The following is a 27,751-nucleotide window of genomic DNA, read 5'->3' as shown; positions in this document are numbered from 1 at the left end:
CAGGGATGGTTCAACATACGAAAGACCATTAGTATTATTCATCACATTGACATGAAAAAGTATAAGAATCACATGATAATATCAATAGACGCAGAAAAGCATTCGACAACATCCAACACCAATTCCTGTTTAAGACACTAGCAAAGATAGGAATGGAAGGAACGTTCCTCAAGACAATACAAGCTATATATGAAAAACCAACAGCCAAAGTGATAGTCAATGGAGAAAAGACTAACACAATCCCACTGAAAAAGGGGACCAGACAAGGATGCCCCTTGTCTCCACTCCTGTTTAATATCGTGCTGGAGGTTTTAGCTAACAGCATAAGGTAAAGAAGTGACATTAAAGGTATTCGTCTGGGGAAGGAAGAGGTTAAACTATTGTTATTTGCAGATGATATGATTTCATATATGGAAAATCCCAAAAGTTCCACAAGGGGAGTACTGGAAGCAATAGCGGAGTTTGGCAGAGTGGCTGGATACAAGATCAACAAACAGAAATCCATCGGACTGTTATACACATCAGATAAGACCACAGAAGAAGAGGTCAAAAGGTGGTACCCTTCACAATAGCCAAACACAAATTGAAATATCTAGGGATACACCTGACTGAAAAAACAAAAGATCTATATAGGGAAAACTATAGAACCCTATTACAAGAAACCAAGAGCGACCTCAACAAATGGAAGAATATTCCATGCTCTTGGATTGGGAGACTTAATATAGTTAAGATGTCAGTTCTGCCAAAAGCACTATATAAGTTTAATGCTATCCCGATACAATTACCATCATCTTTCTTCAAAGAAATGGAAAAACTCATTACCAACTTCATATGGAGAGGGAAGAAGCCCAGAATTAGCAGAGAACTCCTCAAGAACAAGGACACCGTGGGAGAGCTTGCTTTACCTGACTTTGGCACATACTATGCAGCCACAGTTCTCAAAACTGCATGGTATTGGTACAATGACAGATACTCAGAGCAATGGAAAAGAACTGAAAACCCAGAAATAAAAGCATCAGCATACACACAGCTGATCTTTGACAAGGGCCCAAAAAATATAAAATGGGAAGCAGATGCCCTCTTTAACAAGTGGTGCTGGAAAAAATGGATATCAACATGCAGAAAAATGAAGCAAGACCCTTATCTCACTCCATGCACAAGAATAAACTCAAGGTGGATCACAGACCTTGAAGTTAAACCCCAAACTATTAGGACCATCAATGAGGGAATTGGGACCAACTTGAGAACTTTGGCGCAGGGAATACACAGGCTATCAGAAATAGGGAAGGACACAAACACAGAGGAGGCACAAATTGACAAATGTGATATACTGTAGATAAAACACATGTGTACATCTAAAGAATTCACCAGGAGAGTAATAAGAGAGTCCACAGACTTGGAAAACATCTTTAGCAATGAAACATCAGACAAAGCCCTTATTACTAAAATTTACAATACTCTGCTAGATTCCAAAAAGAACAAAACCTATAGCCCACTTGAAAGGTGGGCAAAGGACTTGAACAGAAATTTTACAGGGACAGAAATCCGAATGGCCAACAAACATATGAGAAAATGTTCCCAATCTTTAGCCATAAGAGAAATGCAAATTAAAACAACAATGAGGTCCCACCTGACACCCTCAAAGGTAGCCCATTTCAAAAAATCAGAAAGCAACAAGTGTTGGAGGGGCTGTGGGGAGACAGGAACTCTCATCCACTGCTGGTGTACGTATGTACAGCCACTATGGAAATCAATCTGGCAATACCAAAAACAGATGGAAATAGAGTTACCATATGACCCAGCAATCCCCCTACTGGGCATATACCCAGAAGAGGCAAGAAACAAACCAAGACTAGACATCTGTGGTCCAATGTTCATTGCGGCACAGTTCACAATTGCAAGGAGTTGGAAACAACCCAAATTTCCATCAACTGACGATTGGATTAAAAAACTGTGGTATATACATACAATGGAGTACTATGCATCACTAAAATGCAGTGATGAATGTATGAGGCACATAGCGGCATGGGAAGAACTGGAGGAAATCATGCTAAGTGAGGTAAGTCAGGCACAAAAGGACAAGTACAACATGAGCCCGCTGAGGTAAGAATTAAAAAATTTAAAAAAAAGCAAAAGTGGCATAGGGGAAAAAGCTACTGTATACAAACATTTTAGGGGTGAAGATTGTGTAGTATGGAAGAGACCAGACCAAAACCAGGGATGTACATGGTAGACAATGGTGGATGAGGAGGGGAAAGGAAAACAAAAGGATGAATATAAGTAATAAAAGGGGAGCAGGGGCATCGGGCATTAATCCACCCAAGGGGAGGGTATTGTTTATATCTCCACGGGGAAAATAGGACCAGACTTCAACCCAGTGCCGCAAGGTGTGAAAGCAAAATCCCGGGCTGGAGTAGGGAACCAGTGGAGAGGTCTGGGAGGCTGGCCCCAGCACCATAAATTAAGTTGATTCTTGCCCCTCCCCCGAAAAGAATTTGTTTCAAAGGACGACATTGACTCTGCAGCTCCGGAAGATGAACATATCTGATCAGAGCACACGGGAGAAGATAAAGGGGCAGGAGGAGAGAGTGGAGCACAGCCTGGCCCACCAGGCCGTGCGGATGATGTTCTTGAGAAGAGCAGCCAGTCCAAAGAAAGAACAACATGGCTGGCCTCACTATGAGAAATGAAGCCAATCAGTGACTAAGGGCGATACAGGGGACAGCACCGGAGACACAGTGTGGGAATTTCACCTGTGCTGATCCCACCACACCGAGGCAAATCACTGGGGGAGGGCAGCGGAACAGCAAGGGAATGGAGTGGCAAGGTCCTCAGGGAATGCTGAAAGTGGACTTTGGGGCCAGGGTGTGGTGCCCCAACAGACTAGACTGGAAAACGCTCGTAAGGGCCAGCAAAAGATCCCTGAACTAACTACAAGCTTTTCTCTTGTGAACTGTTTTGTTCTGTTCTTTGTCAGTGGTTTGTTTTTGTTTTGTTTTGTTGCCTGGTTGTATACTGTTGCTTTGTTTTCCTCTGTATTGTTTTTGTGCATGTTAGTGTCTCCACAGGTCTGTCTGAATAGGACAGGCTGGATGAACTATCTGGAGGAAAAACAATGGGACCGACAGTTCCGGGCGTACTTGGGGTGGGGGGGTGGGGGGGTAAGGAAGTGGTATTAACAAACACAGGGACAAGGGAAAAACATGGGACCTCAAATGGTAGAGAGGGGGAGTGGCAGGCCTGGTGGGGAATGATCAAGGTTAAGGTTGCTTAGAGGAGAGGTATACTCTAGCCCAGGTGGCGACGAAGCATGGTAGTAGGGCAGCAGAAAAGTCAAGGGAGATGGAGGAAAGAGCTAGGAGTCAAAGGGCATTTATGGAGGTCTAGACAAAGACATGTGCATGCAAATATATATAGGAGGATGGGGAAATAGATCTATGTGTCTTTATTTATAGGCTAAGTATTAAGGTGGCAGAAGGACCTTGGGCCTCTACTCAAACACTCCCTCAATGCACGAATACTTTCTTTTATTAAATTGGAACTCTATGATGCTCACTCTCCCGACACAACTGCTGGAGCCAAAGTGGGTGAACAAGTATATGTGGTGAAGAAAGCTGATGGTGCCCAGCTATCAAAAGAGGTAGTGACTGGGGTCTTAAAGGCTTGAAGATAAACAAGCGGCCATCTAGCTCAGAAGCAACAAAGTCCACATGGAAGAATACACCAGCCTGTGTGATCGAGTGGTCCTGAAGGGATCAGTTACTAGGCATCAAAGAACAAAAAATCATATCACTGATTGCACACCTCCATGATAGGATCGCTAAAGACAAATGGGTGCATAAGCAAATGTGGTGAAGAAAGCTGATGGTGCCCGGCTATCAAAAGAGATAGTGTCTGGGGTCTTAAAGGCTTGAAGGTGAACAAGTGGCCATTTAGCTCAGAAGCAAATAAGCCCACATGGAAGAAGCACACCGGCCAGTGCGATCACGAGGTGCCAAGGGACCAGGTATAATGCATCATGCAAAAGAAAAAAAAGATGTATGTGTGTGTATGTATGTACATGTGTGTACATGGTGTGTATATATATGTGTGTGTGTGTGTATATATATATATATATATATATATATATATATATATATATATATATATATATATACACCGTATTAAGTGAAGGGGGAAGTGCAGAGTGGAGACCCAAGGCCCAAGTGTCGACCAATGGAGATCCCCTCATAGAGGGGTTTAGGAGAGTAGATGGGTTAATTAAGGTGCGAGGTAGTACTGATGAAGAACACAGCTTTCCCCCAGATCCTGGATGCTTCCTCTCCCCAACTACCATGATCCCAATTCTACCTTGCAGGGCTGGATAGAGCAGAGGCTGTACACTGGTATGAGGGCTGGAGGCACAGGGAATCCAGGGTGGATGATACCTTCAGGACCAAGGGTGTGAGGGGTGATGCTGGGAGAGTGGAGGGTGAGTGGGTTGGAAAGGGGGAACTGATTACAAGGATCCACATGTGACCTCTTCCCTGGGAGAGGGTCAGCAGAGAAGGGGGGGAAGGTAGACTCTGGATAGAGCAAGATATGACAAAATAACGATGTATAAATTACCAAGGGCACATGCGGGAGGGGGGAAAGGGGAGGGAGGGGGAAAAAAAAGAGGACCTGATGCAAGGGGCTTAAGTGGAGAGCAAATGCCTTGAGAATGATTAGGGCAGGGAATGTATGGATGTGCTTTATACAATTGATGTATGTTTATGTATGGATTATGATAAGAGTTGTATGAGTCCCTAATAAAATGTAAAAAAGAAAAGAGGAGAAAAAAGTGATTAGGGCAAAGAATGTACAGATGTGCTTTATACAATTGATGTATGTATATGTATGAACTGTGATAAGAATTGTATGAGACCCTAATAAATTGTTTTAAAAAAGTACCATTCATTGTTAATCTCATTCATTCTATTTATCTCCAAATAAGACATACATAATTAAGGAGACATAATTCAGCTAAACCATCTTTATAATTAATTAATTTGCTTTCATTGGTAATTATGCCCTGTGGTGATGCTGTAGTGCCCTTTTAGTATTCAAAAATTCAAACATGAAGAAATTTAAACAGTCTACACTGAAAGGAGGAAGAGAGAGAGAGGTGAGAGAGAGAGATCATTTATAATATTTAAGGGTGGTTATGGTTGAACAATGAACAATGAAGTTTGACAAGAGTTTATTTACTGTTGAAAAAACCTTGTGTGATAAATGAGATTAACTGGAAAAAATAGTGTCACCAAGTATTATATTTTATAAATGCAGCGGACACGCAGATCACGATGCTAAGCTCTGGGTTTTTGGGTGAGCTCTTATTGTGAGTTAAATATTATACATGGTCTCTTACTTCACTTGGCTTTTGAATTCTCTTTGCGTACATTTTAGGTTCTTGTTCGCCAATATTTTCATGTGTTCACCTGTGTGCATGTGTGTCTGTGTGTGCAAGGCGTTCCCAGAGGTGCCAAGTGTTTCCTAAGAACACCTCCCACAGCAACTTCACCCAATCCACCCTGGGTTTATTCTGCCTTCATCTGGACCAGCAGTTCTCAACATGTGGGTCGCGACCCCTTTAGGGGTCAAGCGTCCCTTTCACATGTTTCTCCTGATGCATAACAGTAGCAAAATGATAGTTATGAAGTAGCAATGAAAATAATTTTATGAGGGATCAGTTATCAGGCATCAAAGAACAAAAAATCATATCATTGGCTTCACACCTCCATGACACCATCGCCGATGACAAACAGGTGCATAAGCAAATGTGGTGAAGAAAGCTGATGGTGCCCGCTATCAAAAGAGATAGTGTCTGGGGTCTTAAAGGCTTGAAGGTGAACAAGCGGCCATCTGGCTCAGAAGCAACAAAGCCCATGTGGAAGAAGCACACCAACCTGTGTGATCACGAGGTGCCAAAGGGACCAGGTATAAGGCAGGCATCATCTAATATATCATAGTGAATGAAGGGAGAAGTGCAGAGTGGAGACCCAAAGCCCATTTGTTGGCCACTGGAGATCCCCTCACAGAGGGGTTTAGGGGAGGAGATGAATCAGTCAGGGTGTGATATAGTACCGATGAAGAATACAGCATTCCCTCAGATCCTGGATGCTTCCTCCCCGCAACTACCATGATCCGAATTCTACCTTGCAAGACTGGATAGAGCAGAGGTTGTACACTGGTGCATATAGGAGCTGGAGGCACAGGGAATCCAGGGTGGATGATACCTTCAGGACCAGAGGTGTGAGGGGCAATACTGGGAGAGTAGAGGGTGAGTGGGTTGGAAAGGGGGAACCGATTACAAGGATCTACATGTGACCTCCTCCCTGGGAGACGGACAGCAGAGAAAGGGGGGAAGGGAGACATAGGACAGGGCAAGATATGACAAAATCATAATCTATAAATTATCAAGGGCTCATGAGGGAGGGGAGTGGGGAGGGAGGGGGAAAAAAAGGACCTGATACAAAGGGCTTAAGTGGAGAGCAAATGCTTTGAAAATGATTAGGGCAAAGATTGTAAAGATGTGCTTTATACAATTGATGTATGTGTATGTCTGGATTGTGATAAGAGTTGTATGAGCCCCTAATAAAATGTTAAAAAGAAAAGAATTTTATGTTTGGGCATCGCCACAATATGAGACACTGTATTAAAGAGTCGTGGCCTTAGGAATGTTGAGAACCCCTGATTTTCTGGACTCACCAAAGGATGGAGATTCCAATAAGGAAGGCTCCTGGAGTATAAATTATGTCGATTTAATAATGATGCTGAAGTACTACAGGTGATTACCCTTTAATCCGTCCCTCGCCTTCCCTCCTTTATTTCCAGCTCCTGCTCAGGATCAGGACTAGTGCCTGGTTGGACCTTATTTTAATCCAGGGTGCCTGTTGGGTCTCAAGTGGGTGTCTTTTTGTTCAGAAACTGAAATATCATTCTTATTCTGCACCCCTGGTGACTTAAATTTTCACTCACTTATCTGCTATGTATTTATCCTTGAACTCCTGACTAGTTTTGCCCTAATGTTGCATGTGCTCTGGCAAACCAAGGGACTGTCATCTCAGTCTTGCATCAGTTAGAAGTTATAAAGATGAAACTATTCTTTTCTGGGGCCCACATTCCCCAGTTGGAAACCTCCTCCCTGAGGCCCTATGCCACTTGAGTCTCTTTATTTACACCGAGATTGGCCTTAGTTATCAAAACCTGAGATGTGTTGTTTGTAGGAGTGCTGGTGTTGGTGATGGCAGTGGCCCAAAGAAAACCCCTGAAGACTTTGAGGAGGTTGATACGGAAGTGTTGAAGTGGAAAGAAAAGATGTTTGGAGACTGTGGGTGATGATGATACCCTGGTGTCCACCTGATGTTTTCAACAAATGATATCCTGTCCACTCTCTGGGGCACAGGACATACAGGAGCCCAAGGCAGGGCAGAGACGTTAAGGGGCTGGAGGGCGAGAACACTGAGCTCAGAAATACTTGGTTTTCCTTTTATCTTTAATACACACCGCTTAGGTCAAGTGCTCTCTCTCTGTAGACTAACATTCATATGAGTTCAAACAAAGAGCTACCCTAGCATGGGCTCAGGAGGAAAAGGGTTGTCTGGTCTCTATTACTATCTGTTTATAAGGACAGAACTCCCTCACATGCAAATCATTCTTCAGGCACTAGGGTAAATTTCACCCTTGGGCGGGAAAGCTATCAGTTCTCTACAGACAGGGCTCTAGATCTCTTGGGAAAGCAGAGCTGTGGTCTAAAGATGCTATTTCTGTGTGTTCTCCTGTGCCTGGTAACAGTTCCCCAAGGTGGAGATTCAGATATCTGACCTGGGTCTTTGGGAATTGCTGTGAATTCAAGTGACTGACGTGGACCATCTGTTTTTTTCTGCAGGCGTCTTGTCCCAGGTGAAGCTTCAGGAGTCGGGTCCAGTACTGGTGAAGCCCTCCCAGAAGCTGTCACTCACCTGCACTGTCATTAGTTTCTCCATCACAAGCAGTGGTTACTGCTGGCACTGGATCCGCCAGCCCTCAGGGAAGGGTCTACAGTGGATGGGACTCATATGCTATAATGGCGGTACAAATTATGACCCATCCCTCCAAAGCCGGCTCTCCATCACTAGAGACACATGTAAGAATCAGTTCTCCCTGCAGCTGAGCTCAGTGACTGCTGAGGACACAGCTGTGTATTACTGTGCAAGGGAAACACAGTGAGGGGAAGTCAGTGTGAGCCCAGACACAAACTTCCCTGCAGGGAAGACACTGGGCAGCAGGGGGCGCACAGGACTCACTGAGCACACATCCCCAGCACTAGACAGGTAGAGATGGATGACAAGGAGGACTCAGGGTTTCTTCCCTCTTTCATCTCTCAGCATGTCCACGGACAGTTTTTGTTTTTCTTTTTAAATCATTTTCCTGGGGGCTTGTACAATTCTTATCATAATCCACACATACATCCATTGTGTCAAGAACATATGTATATGTGTTGCCATCATCATTCTCACAACATTTGCCTTCGACTTGAGCCCTTAGTATCTGCTGTTCATTTTCCCCTCCCTCCACACTCTCCCTACCTCATTAACCCTTCATCATTCATAAATTATTATTATTATTATTTTGTCATACATTACACTGTCTGACGTGTCCCCCCACAGTTTTCTCTGCTGTCAATCCCCCAGGGAGGAGGCTATACCTAGATTTTTGTAATCAGTCCCCCCTTTCTACCCCACATTCTCTCCACCCGTCAGGAATCACCATTCTCACCACTGGTCCAGAAGGTGTCATCTGTCCTGAATTCCCTGTGTTTCCAGTTGCTATCTGTGCCTATGTACATCCTCTGATCTAGTCAGAATTGTAATGTAGAATTTATTACTCTCTAAATTTTCTCCTCACTGCCAACTTGAAAGGAGGAACTAGCATTATTTGTTCACAGTACAAATATTAAAGTTACTCTAATATTTCATTGCCTTCCTATAGAACCCAGTTTCCTTCTTGAAAAACAGGTTATCATTTTAATTCTCACCCCATCCATTACTCAAAACCATTGACAATAAAATACAGGCATGCCAGATTCAAGCTTGCAATGCATGATTTCAAATGTACCGAGCTCAGTGACCTACTATCGCCCAAGGTTAGGTCTGTGAAGGTTTCCTTCTGTTTTGCTCCCTGTGCACTGTTGGCAGTGAATCGTGCAGTGAATGACTAATGATCTCCATGTCTGAGAAAACAATTGTGGTGACTTCTGGGGCTAAATTTGTGACATGTCCTTAGTGATGCTTGCTACCCATTGTCTCCCTGTATACAGAAACAAGGGTTCCAAACAGAGAGACTCCTGACACTGGGAACAGGTGAACTGGAATGACCAGTCTGGTGTGCGGAGTCATTAGTAAGATCACTCATTGGAGTCACAATGAAGGGAGCACTCATTGGAAGGACATCTTTGATTCCAAAGGATAGTAAATATGTCACAAGGGGAGGACATTGCAAACTAATTTCTCAAAATGTTCTCTAGGCCGTTTTCAGCAGGTGCCAGGGAATGAAGTCAGTGATGATTTCCTCTCAGAAGCTGTGGTTTCCCCACCTTGTCAGCACCTTTCTAGGGATACCGTGCAGAGTGACTCTTGGGAAACTTCCTGCATTGGCACTTTCCTTCTCTTCATTGGAATGGGCTTTGTCTGTCTGTCACCAGAGATCCAAAGGCAGACTTCAGAATAATAGGTATAGATGAGATCTCAGTTTACACTCCAGGAAACTAACTAGGGCCATTTGTTGTCAAAGTTAGAAATAGTTAATGCAAAAAAAATATTCTCATGCTGAGTGGAAATTTTATTCACATCCTCTGATGTATCTTGAATATTTTCATCCTAATGAATACTCAAAAATGCATATTTATTCAATGAATTTCCCTTAGAATGATCTAGAAAATATTTTCTATGCCAATCTTATTGTCTAGAATCATATAATTATTAACAACATTCTTGAGTAATATGGAAAGGATGCAGAAGAAGAACAAAAGGTAAAGCTAATCCAAAAGAAAAACAAGAGCAAAGCATGAAGTCTTACAAAATAATAATGAAAAAAATTTAAAAAATTAACAGAAACTTAAAAAAATAAACTCAGGGCACAAAATTTGAGGAAAAAAATCAATAACTCCACAAAGGGGGAAAAAACCCCAGAAATGCAATGCATTATGACAGCAATAAATGCATGCACATCAATAATGACATGGAATGTAAAAGGACTCAATGCACCTCTCAAGAGGCAGTGAAAAGCATAAATCTGCTTGATCCATAAATCTGCTTAAAAGAAACACAATTGAGACATAAAGACAAATATAATCTAAAAATCAAAGGTAGAAGAAACTATATCAAGAGAATGGAAATAAAAAAGCAAGGGTAGCATTATTAATCAATGACAATTTTAAAATGTGTTACTGGCTATACAAATTAATAATAAAATAGGACCAAATCTTTAATGGGAGACAAATAAGGGCATTATATGATAAAAGGAACAACAGAGCAAGATGAAAAATAGTAATAAGTATATATTAATTTAGTGGCAGACCCTCAAAATATATTAATCAAGGTCTTATAGACTTAAAGATAGAACTACATAATTTTACAGTAATAGAGTTAAATACATCCCCACTGGGTTTTACAGAACAACACTAAATATCAACTGGATAATAAATCAATACAGTAACAGAAGAACTAAATACCACAATTACTGACCTCTTAGACATATAGGAAAGATACTATCTGGGAAAGCGTCAATGTACTGTCTTCTCATGTTCATATGTACCATTCTTCAGAATAGACCATACGTTAGGCTACAATGCTAGCTTTAATACATTTTTTTAATTGTGATATTACAAATAAATTTTACTTCACAGCATTATTAAATTATATAAAATAATAAAAGATAAAAGAATAAAAAGCTAACATGGAAAATGAGCAATTGTGTGCATTAAATTACTTGGAAATGGTAGGGGTTAAGATTTTAAATTCCTTACAAAAACAAAAATAAGCATACCAAAAGCTTTGGTATACTTCAGAAGCAATACTAAGAACACACATTATGAACAGTATATGAAGATATCAAAAAATAAAGCAAAAGTCAGCATGTTAACACACACCTTCAACAATTAGAACAAAAAAGAGCGAAGGAAAACATCAGTCACCAGAAGACAATAAATATTAAAGAATAGAGCAGAAATAAATGAAAAGGAAACAGGGAAATAATCAATAAGACAAGTTAATTCTTTAAAAATATTAACAAAGTTTGACAAACTTTTGGTAAATTTATTAAATTAAATTAAAAGGAATAAGAAGACAGCTGGGGGGGGGGAGGGAATCTTCACTTACCAAAAAAAGGAATAAGAAAAGCAAATATAAAGAATAAGAAATGAAAAGGCCAATATCACAACAGAAGCAAAACTATGAAGATCACAACAGTGAATTTGAAAATTTAGAATAAGTGGACATATTTCTAGAAAAACACTACCTATCTTTATTTTTTAAAAAATCATTTGTGGGGGTGGGGTGGGGCTCGTACAACTCTTGTCACAAACCATACATCCATCCATCCATTGTGTCAAACACATTTTTACATTTGTTGCCATCATCATTCTCAAAACATTTGCTTTCTACTTGAGCCCTTACTATCACCTCCTCATTTTCCCCTCCCTCCCACTTCTGCCTCACTCATGAACCCTTGATAATTTATAAATTATTATTATTTTGTCATATCTCACACTGTCTGATGTCTCCCTTCACCCACTTTTCTCTTGTCCATCCCCTAGGGAGGAAGTTATATATAGATCCTTTAAATCGGTTCCCCCTTTACATCCCAAATTCCCTCAACCCTCCCAGTATCGCCACTCACTCCACTGTTCCTGAAGGGATCTTCTGGATTCCATGCATTTCCAGTTCCTGTCTGTACCAGTGTACATTATCTGGTCGGGCTGGATTTGTAAGGTAGAATTGGGATCATGATAGTGGTGGGGGGAGGAAGCATTTAAGAACTAGAGGAGACAAGGGAAAAACATGGGACCCCAAATGGTAGAGAAGGGGGAGTGGCAGGCCTGGTGGGAAATGATCAAGGGTAAGGTTGCTTAGAGAAGAGGTATACTCTAGCCCAGGTGGCGATGAAGCATGGTAGTAGGGCAGGAGGAAGGTCAAGGGAGATGGAGGAAAGAGCGAGGAGTCAAAGGGCATTCATGGAGGTCTAGACAAAGACATGTACATGCAAATATATATAGGAGGATGGGGAAATAGATCTATGTGTCTATATTTATAGGTCAAGTATTAAGGTGGCGGAAGGACCTTGGGCCTCTACTCAAACACTCCCTCAATGCATGAATACCTTCTTTATTAAATTGGAACTCTATGATGCTCACTCTCCCAACACAACGGCTGGAGCCAAAGTGGGTGAACAAGTAAATGTGGTGAAGAAAGCTGATGGTGCCCGGCTATCAAAAGAGATAGTGACTGGGGTCTTAAAGGCTTGAAGATAAACAAGCGGCCATCTAGCTCAGAAGCAACAAAGTCCACATGGAAGTGATTGAGTGGTCCCAAAGGGATCAGTTACCAGGCATCAAAGAACAAAAAATCATATCATTGAGTGCACACCTCCATGATAGGATCGCTGAAGACAAATGGGTGCATAAGCAAATGTGGTGAAGAAAGCTGATGGTGCCCGGCTACCAAAAGAGATAGTGTCTGGGGTCTTAAAGGCTTGAAGGTGAACAAGCGGCCATCTAGCTCAGAAGCAAATAAGCCCACATGGAAGAAGCACACCGGCCAGTGCGATCACGAGGTGCCCAAGGGACCAGGTATAAGGCATCATGCAAAAAAAAAGATATGTGTGTGTATGTATGTGTATATGTATACATATCATATTAAATGAAGGGGGAAGTGCAGAGTGGAGACCCAAGGCCCAAGTGTTGGCCAATGGAGATCCCCTCATAGAGGGGTTTAGGAGAGGAGATGGGTTAATTAGGGTGTGAGGTAGTATCGATGAAGAACACAGCTTTCCCCCAGATCCTGGATGCTTCCTCCCCCCAACTACCATGATCCGAATTCTACCTTGCAGGGCTGGATAGGACAGAGGCTGTACACTGGTACATATGAGGGTTGGAGGTACAAGGGAATCCAGGGTGGATGATACCTTCAGGACCAAGGGTGTGAGGGACGATGCTGGGAGAGTGGAGGGTGAGTGGGTTGGAAAGGGGGAACTGATTACAAGGATCCACATGTGACCTCCTCCCTGGGAGAGGAACAGCAGAGAAGGGGGGAAGGAAGACTCCGGATAGGGCAAGATATGACAAAATAACGATGTATAAATTACCAAGGGCATATGAGGGAGGGGGAAATGGGGAGGGAGGGGGGAAAAAAAGAGGACCTGATGCAAGGGGCTTAAGTGGAGAGCAAATGCCTTGAGAATGATTGGGGCAGGGAATGTATGGATGTGCTTTATACAATTGATGTATGTATATGTATGGATTGTGGTAAGAGTTGTTTGAGTCCCTAATAAAATGTATAAGAAGAAAAGAGAAAAAAATGATTAGGGCAAAGACTGTACAGATGTGCTTTATACAATTGATGTATGTATATGTATGAACTGTGACAAGAATTGTATCAGCCCCAATAAATTGTTAAAATTAAAAAAAATCTAAAAAAAAAAAAAGAACTAGAGGAAAGTTTTGTGTTCCATCTTTGCTACACTGTACCCTGCACTCTTCTTCTCCCCAAGACCCTTCTGTAGGGGCATGTCCAGTTGCCTAGAGATGAGCATTGGCTACCAAATCTGCACTTCCCCTCATTCACAGTGATATGAATTTTTGTTCTTTGATGCCTGGTCCCTGATCCTTTGACACCTCGTGATCACACAGTCTGGTGGGCTTCTTCCATGTGGGCTTTGTTGCTTCTGAGCTAGATGACTGCTTGTTTACTTTCAAGCCTTTAAGACACCAGACGCTATATCTTTTGATAGCTGGGCACTATCAGCTTGCTTCACATTTGATTATGCACCCATATGTCTTCAGTGATAGTGCTTGGAAGGTGAGCATCATGGAATGCTAGTTTTATAGAACAAAGTGTTCTTGCACTGAGGGAGTACTTGAGTGGAGGTTCAATGTCAATTGGCTACCTTAATATAAACTTATAAATATATGCACATAGATTTATTCCCCCATCATCATATATAAATATATTTACATATGTACATGCCTGCATTGTGACTTCTATAAATGTCCTTTGCCTCCTAGTTCTATCCATTATTTCCTTTTACTTTCCTCTTGTCCCACTATCATGCTCAGCCTCCATTTTGGATTCAGTAATCTCACTCAGCTACATTGTCCTTGATCAATCCCTATCAGGCTTCTCACACCCTTCTTGTTACTGATTTTGGATCCCTTCTTGTACCCTTGTCCCCGGGTTTATTAACACCATTTCCTTTCCCCAACCTCCCCCTTTCCTTTGACCCCCCCCCTCTCCCCAGGACCATCGGTCACATTGTTTTCTCCTCCAGATTGTTTATCTAGCCTATCTTATCTAGATAGACCTGCAGAGATAATAATACACACACAAAACAAGACAGAGCAAGACAAAGTGACAAAAGAAAACAAAACAGCAGCAAAATCAACAATACAATGACATAATAGTTCAAGGTCTGTTTGATGACATTTAGGAGTGTTTTCCAGTGGAGTTTGATGGGGTGCCACGCCCTGGCCCCAAAGTCTATTTTTGGTACTCCTTTGGGACTTCCTTGCTCTGTACTCTTGCTGTTCTATTGCCCGGCCTTAGTGTTTTGCCTTGTTGCGGTGGGGTCAGATCGGGCGCCACTCCCACACTGTATCTCCAGTGCTGTCCCCTGTAGGGCTTTGGGTTCGTGAGGGTTTTCATGTCTCCTAGTGGGGCTGGCCATATGGTTCTCTCTGTGCATTGACTGCTCTGAGCAAGGATATCAGTCCTCAAGGCTTGGTGGATCAGGATGTGCTCCGCTCCCTCTTCCTCACCCTTCATTGCTCCCATGTGCTTTGATCAGACATATCCCTCTCTCTGACCTGTAGCTTCTGTGGTATCTTCTGAAGTAAATTCTTCTGGGGGGAGCGATAGCTTTCCAGGTAGTTGGGATTGGGCCTGGGCCCTGAACACTACCTATCTAAGTTATAAAAGTCTGATGTCCAAGATGTCAACTGATACGTAAAAAAGAATAAATAGATCATATGCTATAAAAATGTTCAAACTGTAAAAATGGTAGACCTCTATGACTGCTCTGGAAAACAGTAATCATTGGTTGCTAGATTAATTTGACTCAAACATGCCCTAAATATGAATACACATATACATGTGAATATGTATGGAAGTACAGATATTAATATCAATAAAAATATGAACACGAATATTACTGTAAATATAATTGAAAATATAAACATGAATAACAATTTGAGTGTGAATATGAATATGCATGTAAATGTAAATATGAATCTAAATACACATATGAATCTAAACATATATGTGAACATAAATATGAATATAAATATGAAAATTACTGTGAATATCAATATAAGTAAATATATGTTAAAGTGAATAAATAAATACAAATATCATTATATAAAATAAAAATATTTCATGATATGATCGCTGAGGACAAATGGGTGCATAAGCAAATGTGGCGAAGAAAGCTGATGGTGACCAGTTATAAAAAGAGATAGTGTCTGGGGTCTTAAAGGCTTGAAGGTAAACATGTGGCCATCTAGCTCACAAGCAACAAAGCCAACATGAAAGAAGCACACCAGCCTGTGCGATCATGAGGTGTCAAAGGGATCAGGTATAAGGCATCATCAGGGGAAAAAATCATACCACAGAGAATGAAGGGAGAAGTGCAGAGTGGAGACCCAAAGCCCATTTGTCGGCCACTGGAAATCCCCTTGCAGAGAGGTCTAGGGGAGCAGATGAGTCCATCAGGGTGGGATGTAGCACTGATGAAGAATACAGCTTTCCTCCAGTTCCTAAATGCTTCCTCCCGCCAACTATTATGATCTGAATTCTACCTTGCAAGTCTGGATAGAGCAGAGGATGTACACTGGTGCAGATAGGAGCTGGAGGCACAGGGAATCAAGGGCAGATGAAACCTTCAGGACCAGGGATGTGAGGGGCGATACGGGGAGGGTTGAGGGTGAGTGGGTTGGAAAGAGGGAACCGATTACAAAGATCTACATGTGACCTCCTCCCTGGGGGAACAGACAACAGAAAAGGGGGTGAAGGGAGACATAGGACAGGGCAAGATATGACGAAATAATAATTTATAAATTATCAATGGCTCATGAGGGAGGGGAGAGGGGGAAGCGGGAGGGAGGGGGAAAAAGGGACCTGATGCAAAGGGCTTAAGTGGAGAGCAAATGCATTGAAAATGATGAGGGCAACGAATGTACAGATGTGCTTTACACTATTGATGTGTGTATGGATTGTGATAAGAGCTGTATGAGTCCCTAATAAAATGTTTAAAAAATATTTCAATATATTTGTAATATATTATTTGAATATATACTCAATATATTCAAAGTCTGAGTATATATGTAAAAAGAAATATAAGTATATCTGCCACTTTGAGGGTCCCTTGTACATGTACACCAGATTTATTACTGATAAAAAACAGAAATCTTAACAAAAAAAGCTATTTCTTGACAGTGTATTTTAATGTAATTTAATGTTCAAGTCAGTGTTTTCCTTTTCGGACATTTTCTGAGGACTCCAATCACGTTCTTTTAAATACCCTTTGCATTTGGGGAACAAAAATAAGACTGAAAGAGAATATCAGGGATGAAGAGTAGATAAAGTAAGGTTTCCTTACTTGCAGTCAGTGATACTTTCAATATCCTCCCCCAAATCATAATTTTGGTCATTGACTTTTCAGCAGTCGTCCCTACCCATTGTACAGATATCACAGGCATTTGAGGCAATTGATCCTCAAAGTGACATCTCACTACCCTGTAATACAGGTTCCCTGAAGCAGATGTTTATAAAAAGGCTCCATGGTGCAGTGGACTAAGTATTAAGTTACTAACCACAAGGTTATGGGTTCAAACCCAGCATCCACTCCTTGAGTGAAATATTAAATTATGTGTGTCATAATATTGAGAGCCCTGGAAACCTTCTCGGTCTTTCACTTGCCTGCATCCAACTTGCTTCAGGAACCAGCTCTTGGGGAAACCCTCCTGTGGAGTTGTGATCCATGAGTTCAGCAAGCTGTTCACTGTTCCCATATTGTAGACCATTCACAGTGACACTCATATACAAATACCTGGCATGTTTAAATGCAGCTTCTCCACCAGGGGACTCCAGAACCTTCTTAGCCAGGGTGAGCTTTCAGAGGCAACTTTATCAAAATTATTGTAAATAAACTTCCATGGGACTTTTGGTATTTTTTAAAACAATGTTAACATTCCCAGTGGTAAAGACTCTAAATGTCTATAATAAAGGTCTTTAGGCTAAAGTACATGAGAGTCCACCTTTACAGTGAACTTTGAAACAAATGGCAGAATGCTGTTCATGATACAGAACAAAGGGCAAAAGACAGGTAGCTGTTTCCCGTACCACTTCAAGAGGAACCATATGAGCAAAAACCAGGATCACTCAAAGTTAAGGGTGCACTAAGAGCATCAGTGAAAAGTAGGTCCAGGAGTGGTGGAATGCCGACTGAAATGCTTCAACAAGCAGATGAGGCACTGGAAGCACTCACTCACCTTTGCCATGTAATATTTAACACAGTTGTGTGGCCAACTGACTAGAAGTGATTACACACACGTACACACACACACACACACACACTGTCATGTCAAATTGAAGATATAGAAATGAAGAGGTGGATTTTGGAAGCCTGATGATAGCTCCTAGTGGGTGTGGCCTTATCACAAGGATGATCCTGGGAACTTCCTCTCTCTATTTTCACCTTCTTGTTGAGGAGCCACTGGGAGACCTGCCAAAGCCCTGGAGATGCCTCCACCACAGAACTCTTCACCCAGTGGGCTGTGCTTCCTGCACTCTACATCATTGCTTGTGGCTGTGTGAGTCTGACGAGGGATTCCTGGACTAGTACTGGACTAATGGACTTGATCTGAACTGGGATGTTTGTTTGATATACAATCACTCCTTGATATAAAGCTCTTTCTTATACCTATAGGAGTGTCATTACATTTTTTTTCTAGTCACCCTGGCCTAACACATATACACACATGTACACAGACTGAGTGAAACAATTTTTCACACAGACACAAAACTTGGAATGACAGGTACAAAGGGTGAAAACAATTTGCTTTAACTAAGATATTTTTTTCAGGGCTTTCAGTGCTAGGGCCCTAAATATCGATGAGACCGGCCATGTATACAGGTGCCAGATCTTAACAAGTAGGGACAGAAAGATTCATGACACTAAGGTAAGAATTAGGCCTTTGACTTAGCTAGCACCCATGACAACTCATGCCTACACACAGTCACAGGAGAATCAGTGAGACAAGATAGAGGGGGTTAACCTGGGTCAGAGCTATGGAGAAGTTCTTGCTAAGTTACAGCTAAACAAAGTATAAAATTCCCCTAACTAGTTTATATTTCTACCATAAAATAATAGCAGTTTGACACTTTAAGTTCAGACTCAGCTACACTCAGCTTCTATCTCCACATAGTCACCCTCTACTGAGTTATTTCTGATCACTGACTTGCAATGTAGAGCAATGTAAGGAGTGTCAGACAGAGCGAGGTTACTGAGAGCACCCTGGCTAGTGCAGGGAGACAAAGTTAAGAACGCACTCCCTGGTTATGTCCTAGATGGATATTGGGGTGTTAGAGTCATATGCTCTTAAGTCATACTTGGACATCAGAGATTTCTGCCCCAATTTTGTAAGCTATTCAGTTTGGCAGTAGTGTACCTCTCCCAGTCAAGATCCTTTCCCTGATCCTATAATCCCACATGTGATTGTGTTTAATTGATCTGCCACTAATTGTTTGTGAGTTTCTTTTGAATTTTGTGAAGGAGCTCAAAAGAACTATGTGGGCAGCATAAGGATATGCTTTCTGCCAAAGATATAGATCAAACCTCATTTTTGTTGTTGATGATGTGTAGTGTTTTTGTAATTGACTTTCCAAAGTTGTCATACTTCAAGAAGCCTATGAGCACACCTATTTAAATATAATATATATACACACTTATATATATATAATTGTGAAATTACTCAAACTTTATAAATTGCCAAGAAATCAGAATTTTCTTGCAACTTCCCTGATCCCTCTGTATGTATACTCTCTGTAAATTTCCTTTCACATCAGTACTTTGGATCCTTAGAGGTACTACTGCCACTCCCTGGATTGTTTTGTTACTCAAATAAACTCTTTAATTTTTAACAGAAACCCCAGTTTTCTCTTTGACAGGAATGATGGAAGAGGAAATGGTATGCACATTCTTTCTCAAGGCTGTCTATCAATCACTGCTACATCCTGAAAGGAAGGAAGGAAAGAAGGGTGAAAGGGAGGGAGGGAGGGAGGGAGGGAGAGAAGGAGGGAGAGAGGGAGGGAGGAAAGGAAAATAAGCAACAATATATGAAAATAGATTTACCATCTTAATTAAATTTTATTTTTATTAATCTTGTAAATAATCTTTGGTGAAATTTTACCAATATTTATCACCAATAATTATTACCAATAATTTATTACCAATAAAGGAACCAAGAAGAATCAGATTCCAGAATAAGAACAATGAAGTCATTGGACATTCTGTGTGAGACCACTGCCCAAACAGCTTGGACTTGTGTAACACTGCAAATTTCACACTTCCCCAAGGAATCTCCCCTGGGAGATGACATACTGACACAAGATTATGAAATATACATACCTTATGTATTGCCGATGCTTATTCTGCATTTTACTACCTGATACCCTCTCTTTGTTGACCCATTTCCTCCGAGAAAAGTATACCATCCCACAAACCTACTATCATTTAGGATTAAACCTGCTGGGCAAACATGCAGAGGAAAGACTTTCCTAACCTCCAGGTCACCATGAAACAGGACTTTGGCCAAGGATCCAAAATGTGCTTGAAAGACACCAGATGAAATGGAAAGACATTTAGAAGCAAGAAGTACAAAAAACCATGTCTTTTCAATAATCACAACCCCAATCTGTGCATAACCATGATTGTTCCTGTGAAAGTGGTACATATCCATTAACCCTTAAATTTACTTACTGATTCTTATGCATAAAACTATAAAAAAAAAACTAACAATTCACCTTCTCTTTTTATATTCCTTTTCTTTCAAGATCTTACCTTGAGGATTCTCCTTTTGGATCATTACTTCCACTTTCCAAGTAAAGCTTCCCCATTTCATTGTCATCCAGCCCCTGCCTTTGTTTCTCAGCAGTAGTTGGGTTGGAAACTTGGAACACATTTCCTTTTGATGAGTACTCAGGATTACAGAATACAATAACACACACACACACAAACACAAAAGTTAACATTTGAGATTGCACGGCAAGATATTCGGCCAATTTCTTTAAATAACATTCTTCAATATAACAATCTGATATTTTTTTAAATCTGATTTTAAAATGTAGAATTAAAGAAAATCCTGAAACATGTGAGAAATTAAACAAGACCCAGAATTATTGCAGCATAGGAGGAGGTGAATTTGTTAGCCAATGTGTAGCCTGAGTTGTTTGACAGCCTGCACAGCTCGGAGGAACAGCACCAATTTGATAAACACATGTAAATTGGCATATCAGAAAGTACCACAGTGTTTGCGTGACCTAGACCACTGGTCGACTGACTTCCAAGGTGTTTGGTAAATCCTAGTTACACAAGGACTCTTGTGTGATGTGCAATCACACGGAAACACTCACACACCCATACACACACACACACACACACACACAAGTCAACATTTGCGTGCACCCAACAAGAGCATCAGCCAGTATCTTTAAAATACATTATTCTGTGTATAAACCTGATATTAAAATGAATAATTAAAAAAAATCATGAAACCTTTGAGCAATGAAATTAGCACCCATACGATTCCTCAGTAAGAAGAGGTGAAGTTTTTAACCAGAGAGGAGCCAGAGCTCCTCGACAGAATACAGACATTCTTATGAGCAGGATGAGTGTGACAAACATATGTAAAGAAGCACATGAGAAGTTACCACTGTGTTTGCCTGGCCTAGACCACTGGTTGACAGACTGTCGAGGTGTTTGCTAAAACCCATGCTACGCAAACAACCGTATATGGAGTGCAAGCACACAAACACACATTCAGGACCCCCCAAACATGTCTCTCTAAGGGCGTAGCACTCTGCATATGCCCTGGTCTTGATGTGCAATCATGAAATATAGATAAAAGTCCTACTTTTCCCCACAAACCTTTTGAAGCGAACATAAGAAGAGAAAAAGGAGAAGTGAATCCTATGCATACCTACCCAAAATTTTCCAGAGAGCAGGAGGGAGAATAATTTCACTCACCTGTGAGCCTCCTGATGCCTGAACTGGGCTCAGACACATTGAAGGCGGAGACGCAGGCGCACATGGGAACATCTACCTCAACTTGCCCTCAACACCTTGCAAGGATGACCAGTAGTCACATCCATGGGAGATCAGAGCAGGTCTTCTATCTTGCCAAGCAGATCGGTGATGTCTTGCAAGGTTGATTAGCGCAGGTCTTCTATCAGCATCCTCGCTGGAGAATCTGCAATATCTTGCTTGGTAGCTTAGACCAGGTCTCCTCACAGCATCTTGCAAGGAATATCTGCCACATCTAGCCAGGAAGACCAGAGAAGCTCTCCTATCAGAATCTTGCAAGGAAGATCCTCAGCATTTAGCAAGGAAGACCAGAGCCGGTCTTCTACATTGCAAACACGAACATCCACACGTGCAAGGAAGATCAGAGCACGTCTTCCGTCGCCATCTTGCAAGGGAGATCAGAAGTAGGTTGCAAGAAGATCGGGACAAGTCTCATCTCAGCACGATTTAAGGAAGACGAGGGATATTTTGCACGGATTATCAGGCCAAGTCATCTGTCAGCATCTTCCAAGGAAGATTGGCGACATGTTGCAAGGCAGGTCAGAGCCGGGCTTCGGTCAGCATCTTGCAAGGAAGATCAGCAAAATCTTGCCAGAAAGATCAGAGCGGGTCTTCCCTCAGCACTTCTACAGGGAGATCAGGGATTACTTGCAAGGAGGCTAAAGCAGGTCTTGTATCACATCTTGCAAGTAAGGTCAGCAAAATGTTGCATGGCAGATCAGAAGGCCATGCACATCTTGAAAGGAAGTTCTGAGCAAGTATTGTATCAGCCTCTCGGTAAGAAGTATGCAAAATCTGGCATGGCAGATCACACCATGTCTTCCATCAGCATCTTGCAAGGCTGATGGAAGCATCTTGAAAGGAAGATCAGACCAGGACTTCTCTCAGCACCCATCAAGGGTAACAGGGATAGCTTGCAGTTCTTCTCTGGCACCTTGCAGGGAAGGGCTGGAGCAACTTGAGAGGAACATCATGGCTGGTCGTCTACCGGCATCTTGCAAGGCAGATCAGGGAAGATCAGTGTAGGACTTCTTTCAGCACCGTGAAGAAATATGAATGACATCTTGAAAGACAGCTCAGAGCAGGTTCTCCCGGCATCTTGCAAGGAAGATTAGCGAACTCTTACTAGGAACACCCTAGTACGTCTTCTCTCACCATCTTGCATAGCACATCGAAAGCATCTTTCAAGGAAGATGTGGCCAGGTCTTCTCCCAGCATCTTCATAGATATATCAGCAATTTTGCAAAGTAGATCAGAGCAGGACTTCTATCAGCATGTTGCAGGGGAAGGTCAGTGGAGTTTTCAAGGAAGGGCACATCAGAGTGCTTCCATCTCACAAGGAATATCCAATCATCTGTGGGTTAGGGAGTGGTGCTGTGAACATTTTCCAGAAAGGGTACTGTGTGAAGTAGCTCTGCAGGCCATCTCATGCAGCAGCTGCTTCTAGGTGTGTAGAATCAGCATGTTTTGCCTACCATCAGATTTGGCTTTGTATATATATTTTTCGACACCTGAATTTCTTTGTTGGCCTGTATGTTAGGCCCTTCCTACTCATCAGTCATCTTTCTTACTCAGGATTACAGCATATAATAAAACACACACACACACAAACACAAAAGTTAACATTTGAGCTTCCACGGCAAGATTATCGGCCAATTACCTTAAATAACATTCTTCAATATAACAATCTGATTTTCTTTAATCTGATTTTAAAATGTAGACTTAAAGAAAATCCTGAAACATGTGAGAAATGAAACCAGACCCAGAATTTTTGCAGCGTAGTATGTGGTGTATTAGTTAGCCAATGTGTAGCCTGTGTTGTTTCACAGCCTGCACAGCTCTGAGGAGCAGCACCAATTTGATAAACACATGTAAATTGGCATATCAGAAAGTACCACAGTGTTTGCGTGACCTAGATCACTGGTCGACTGACTTACAAGGTGTTTGGTAAATCCTAGTTACACAAGGACTCTTGTGTGATGTGCAATCACACGGAAACACTCACACACCCATACACACATACACACACACACACACACACACACATACTCGAGTCAACATTTGCGTGCACACAGGAAGAGAATCAGCCAGTATCTTTAAAATATATTATTCTGTATATAAACCCAATATTAAAATGAATAATTAAAAAAATCATGAAACTGTGAGCAATGAAGTTAGCACCCATACTATTCCTCAGTAAATAGAGGTGAAGTTTTTAACCAGAGAGGAGCCAGAGCTGCTCGACAGCATGCAGACCTCCTTATGAGCAAGGTGAGTGTGACAAACATACATAAAGAAACACATGAGAAGTTACCACTGTGTTTGCCTGGCCTAGACCACTGGTTGACAGACTGTCGAGGTGTTTGCTAAAACCCATGCTACGCAAACAACCGTATATGAAGTGCAAGCACACACACACACACACACATTCAGGACCCCCCAAACATGTCTCTCTAAGGGTGTAGCACTCTGCATATGCCCTGGTCTTGATGAGCAATCATGAAATATAGTTAAAATCCTACTTTTCCCCACAAACCATTTGAAGCAAACATAAGAAGAGAAAAAGGAGAAGTGAACCCTATGCATACCTACCCAAAATTTTCCAGAGAGCAGGAGGGAGAATAATTTCACTCACCTGTGAGCCTCCTGATGCCTGAACTGGGCTCAGACACATTGAAGGCGGAGACGCAGGCGCACATGGGAACATCTACCTCAACTTGCCCTCAACACCTTGCAAGGATGACCAGTAGTCACATCCATGGGAGATCAGAGCAGGTCTTCTATCTTGCCAAGCAGATCGGTGATGTCTTGCAAGGTTGATTAGCGCAGGTCTTCTATCAGCATCCTCGCAGGAGAATCTGCAATATCTTGCTTGGTAGCTTAGACCAGGTCTCCTCACAGCATCTTGCAAGGAATATCTGCCACATCTAGCCAGAAAGACCAGAGAAGCTCTCCTATCAGAATCTTGCAAGGAAGATCCTCAGCATTTAGCAAGGAAGACCAGAGCCGGTCTTCTACATTGCAAACACGATCATCCACGCGTGCAAGGAAGATCAGAGCACGTCTTCCGTCGCCATCTTGCAAGGGAGATCAGAAGTAGGTTGCAAGATGATCGGGACAAGTCTCATCTCAGCACGATTTAAGGAAGACGTGGGAAATTTTGCACGGATTATCAGGCCAGGTCATCTGTCAGCATCTTCCAAGGACGATCGGCCACATCTTGCAAGGCAGGTCAGAGCCGGTCTTCGGTCAGCATCTTGCAAGGAAGATCAGCAAAATCTTGCCAGAAAGATCAGAGCAGGTCTTGCCTCAGCACCTCTAAAGGAAGACCAGGGGTTACTTGCAAGGAGGCTAAAGCAGGTCTTGTAACAGCATCTTGCAAGGAAGGTGAGCAATCTCTTGCATGGCAGATCGGAAGGCCAGGCACATCTTGCAAGGAAGATCTCAGCAAGTATTGTATCAGCCTCTGGGTAAGGAGATCCGCAAAATCTGGCATGGCAGATCACACCAGGTCTTCCATCAGCATCCTGCAAGGCTGATGGAAGCATCTTGAAAGGAAGAACAGACCAGGTCTTCTCTCAGCACCCATTAAGGGTAACAGGGATAGCTTGCAGTTCTTCTCTGGCACCTTGCCGGGAAGGGCTGAAGCAACTTGCGAGGAACATCATGGCTGGTCATCTACCGGCATCTTGCAAGGCAGATCAGGGAAGATCAGCGTAGGCCTTCTTTCAGCACCATTAAGAAATATGAATGACATCTTGAAAGACAGCTCAGAGCAGGTTTCCCGGGCATCTTGCAAGGAAGTTTAGCGATCTCTTTCTAGGAACACCCTAGTACGTCTTCTCTCACCATCTTGCATGGCACATCGAAAGCTTCTTTCAAGGAAGATGTGGCCAGGTCTTCTCCCAGCATCTTCAGAGATATATCAGCAATTTTGCAAAGCAGATCAGAGCAGGTCTTCTATCAGCATGTTTCAAGGTAAGGTCAGTGGAGTTTTAACGAAGGGCACATCAGAGTGATCCCATCTCACAAGGTAGATCCTATCATCTGTGGGTTAGGGAGTGGTGCTGCGAACATTTTCCAGAAAAGGTACTGTGTGAAGTAGCTCTGCAGGTCATCTCATGCAGCAGCTGCTTCTAGGTGTGTAGTATCAGCATGTTGTGCCTAACATCAGATTTGGCTATGTATATATATTTTTCGACACCGGCATTTCTTTGTTGGCCTGTCAGTTATGCCCTTCCTACTCATCAGTCGTCTCTCTAACTCAGGATTACAGCATACAATAACACACACACACACACACACACACAAACACAAAAGTTAACATTTGAGCTTGCACGGCAAGATTATCGGCCAATTACCTTAAATAACATTCTTCAATATAACAATCTGATTTTCTTTAATCTGATTTTAAAATGTAGACTTAAAGAAAACCTGAAACACGTGAGAAATGAAACCAGACCCAGAATTATAGCAGCGTAGTATGTGGTGAATTTGTTAGCCAATGTGTAGCCTGTGTTGTTTCACAGCCTGCACAGCTCTGAGGAGCAGAACCAATTTGATAAACACATGTAAATTGGCATATCAGAAAGTACCACAGTGTTTGCGTGACCTAGACCACTGTTCGACTGACTTCTAAGGTGTTTGGTAAATCCTAGTTACACAAGGACTCTTGTGTGATGTGCAATCAAACGGAAACACTCACACACCCATACACACATACACACACACACACACACACACGAGTCAACATTTGCGTGTACCCAACAAGAGCATCAGCCAGTATCTTTAAAATACATTATTCTGTATATAAACCCGATATTAAAATGAATAATTAAAAAAAATCATGAAACCTTTGAGCAATGAAATTAGCACCCATACTATTCCTCAGTAAGAAGAGGTGAAGTTTTTAACCAGAGAGGAGCCAGAGCTGCTCGACAGCATGCAGAACTCCTTATGAGCAGGGTGAGTGTGAGAAACATACGTAAAGAAGCACATGCGAAGTTACCACCGTGTTTGCCTGGCCTACACCACTGGTTGACAGACTGTCGAGGTGTTTGCTAAAACCCATGCTACGCAAACAACCGTATTTGATGTGCAAGGACACACATACATGCATACACACACACACACACATTCAAGACCCCCAAAACATGTCTCTCTAAGGGCGTAGCACTCTGCATATGCCCTGGTCCTGATGTGCAATCATGAAATATAGATAAAAGTCCTACTTTTCCCCACAAACCTTTTGAAGAGAACATAAGAAGAGAAAAAGGACAAGTGAACCCTATGCATACCTAACCAAAATTTTCCAGAGAGCAGGAGGGAGAATAATTTCACTCACCTAGGAGCCTCCTGATGCCTGAACTGGGCTCAGACCCATTGAAGGCGGAAACGCAGGCGCACATGGGAACATCTCCCTCAGCTTGCCCTCAGCATCTTGCAAGGATGACCAGTAGTCACATGCAAGGGAGATCAGATCAGGTCTTCTATCTTGCCAAGCAGATCGGTGATGTCTTGCAAGGTTGATTAGCGCAGGTCTTCTATCAGCATCCTCGCTGGAGAATCTGCAATATCTTGCTAGGTAGCTTAGACCAGGTCTCCTCACAGCATCTTGCAAGGAATATCTGCCACATCTAGCCAGAAAGACCAGAGAAGCTCTCCTATCAGAATCTTGCAAGGAAGATCCTCAGCATTTAGCAAGGAAGACCAGAGCAGGTCTTCTACATTGCAAACACGAACATCCACACGTGCAAGGAAGATCAGAGCACGTCTTCCGTCGCCATCTTGCAAGGCAGATCAGAAGCAGGTTGCAAGTAGATCGGGACAAGTCTCATCTCAGCACGATTTAAGGAAGACGAGGGATATTTTGCATGGATTATCATGCCTTGTCATCTGTCAGCATCTTCCAAGGAAGATTGGCGACATGTTGCAAGGCAGGTCAGAGCCGGGCTTCGGTCAGCATCTTGCAAGGAAGATCAGCAAAATCTTGCCAGAAAGATCAGAGCGGGTCTTCCCTCAGCACTTCTACAGGGAGATCAGGGATTACTTGCAAGGAGGCTAAAGCAGGTCTTGTATCACATCTTGCAAGTAAGGTCAGCAAAATGTTGCATGGCAGATCAGAAGGCCATGCACATCTTGAAAGGAAGTTCTGAGCAAGTATTGTATCAGCCTCTCG

Source organism: Tenrec ecaudatus, chromosome 3, assembly GCF_050624435.1.
Source record: "Tenrec ecaudatus isolate mTenEca1 chromosome 3, mTenEca1.hap1, whole genome shotgun sequence".
Classification (NCBI taxonomy): Eukaryota; Metazoa; Chordata; class Mammalia; order Afrosoricida; family Tenrecidae; genus Tenrec; species Tenrec ecaudatus.
This window is presented reverse-complemented; position numbering follows the sequence as displayed.